The sequence below is a fragment of the Rhinolophus sinicus genome, chromosome 14 (genome assembly GCF_057876585.1).
Source record: "Rhinolophus sinicus isolate RSI-liver-muscle chromosome 14, RSI-T2T, whole genome shotgun sequence".
NCBI classification, from domain to species: Eukaryota; Metazoa; Chordata; class Mammalia; order Chiroptera; family Rhinolophidae; genus Rhinolophus; species Rhinolophus sinicus.
The window spans coordinates 34,167,551-34,169,708 of NC_142514.1; positions in this window are offsets into that span (position 1 = coordinate 34,167,551).

Consider the following 2,158-nt stretch of genomic DNA (forward strand, 5'->3'; position numbering starts at 1 on the left):
GTCAAAAACATCCAAAAGAAAGGGGCAAGTTCACATGGCTTCACTGGTGAAATCTATCGAACATTTTAAGAGGAATTAATGCCAATCTTTCTCAAATTCTTCTGGAAAATGAAGCATAACAAATATTTCCAAATTCATTTTATAAGAGTAGCATTACCCTAATGCCAAAACCAGACAGAGACATAAAAAAAAAACAAAAAAAAAAAACTACAGGACAATCCCTGATAAGCATAGATGCAAATATTAGCTAATAGAATTCAACAGCACATTAAAAGGATCAGACATTATACCTAAGTGAGATGTATGCCTGGGATGTACATCTCAGGGATGGCTTAACATATGAAAATCAATTAATGTGATACATAACATAAACCGAATAAAGGATAAAAAAATCACATGAATGTCTCAATAAATGCAGAAGAATATTTGACAAAATTCAACATGTTTTCATGATGAAAATTCTCAACAAACTAGCAGGTAGAAGACATCTGTGGATCACTTTGAGGCTCATGCTGGGTAGCGCACAGCCTGCTGCTGATGTTGCTAATCTTTTATGACATCAGAGGCATCATTCATTATGAATTTGTACCAACTGGGCAAACAGTTAACCAAGTTTACTGTTTGGAAGTGCTGAAAAGGCTTTGTGAAAAAGTTAGAAGACCTGAACTTTTTGCCAACAATTCATGGCTCTTGCATCACGACCTTGGCATTCGAATTATGATGTGTCTTGGTGTAGGCCCGTTTGGGTTCATCTTGTTTGGGATTCTCTGCACTTCCTGGGCTTGTATGTCCATTTCCTTCACCAGGTTAGGAAAGTTTTCAGTTGTTATTTCTTCAAATAGGTTTCCAATTCCTTGCTCTCTCTCTTCTCCTTCTGGCACCCCTATTATGTGGATGTGTTAAATTTTTCAGAATACGTGTCTTTCACCTCTTTGGTTAAGTTTATTCCTAGGTATTTTATGTTTTTGATGAAATTGTAAATGGAATTGTTTTCTTAATTTCTCCTTCTGATTGTTCATTATTGAGATACAGAAACACAACCAATTTCTGTATTTTGATTTTGTATCTTGCAACTTCACTGAATTCATTTATTAGTTCTAATAGGGTTTTGGTGGAATCCTTAGGGTTTTCTATATATATATAGTATTGTGTCATTTACACATACTGACAATTTTACTTCTTCCTTTCCAATTTGGATATTTTTCACTTCTTTTTCTTGTCTGAATGTTGTGGTTAGAACTTCAAGAACTATGAGATTAGGAGAGGTGATAATGGGCATCCTTATCTTGTTCCTGATCTTAGAGTAAGAGCCTTCAGCTATTCACCATTGTGTAATGATATTAACTGTGGGTTTGTCATATATAGCCTTCATTATGGTGAAATATATTCTCTCTATACCTACTTTGGTGAGAGTTTTTATCATAAAATAATGTTTAATTTTGTAAAATGCTTTTTCTGCATTTATTGAGATGATCATATGATTTGTATCCTTCATTTTTTTTGCTGAGATATACTACATTGATAATTATAGATGTTGAACCATCCTTGCATTCCTGGGATAAGTTCCACTGAGTCGTGGTGTATTATCCATTTGATGTATTGTTGAAAACACATTGCTAATATTTTGTTGAAAATTTTTGCACCCGTGTTCATCAAGGATATTGGCCTTTAATTTTCTGTTTTCGTAATGTTTTTATCTGGTTTTGGTATTAGGGTAATGCTGGCTTCATAGAATGAGCTTGGGAGCATTCCCTCCTCTTCAATTTTTTGGAATAGTTTGAGAAAGATAGGTATTAATTCTTCTTTAAGTATTTGGCAGAATTCACTGGTGAGTCTGTCTGGTCCTAGACTTTTGTTTGTTAGGAGTTTTTTGATTACTGCTTAAATTTCTTTGCTAGCAAAGAGTCTTTTTAAATTTTTTATTTCTTCCTAGTTCAGTCTTGGAAGGTTGTATGCTCCAGAAATTTATCTATTTCTTCTAGGTCCAACTTGTTGGCATGTAATTGTTCATAATATTCTTTAATGATCCTTTGTATTTCTGTGGTGTTAGTTATAACTTCTCCTCTTTCATTTTTGATTTTATTTATTTGGGCTCTCTTTTTTTTTTTTTTTTTTTTTTTTTTGATGAATTTGCTAAAGTTTTGTCATTTTTGTTTAA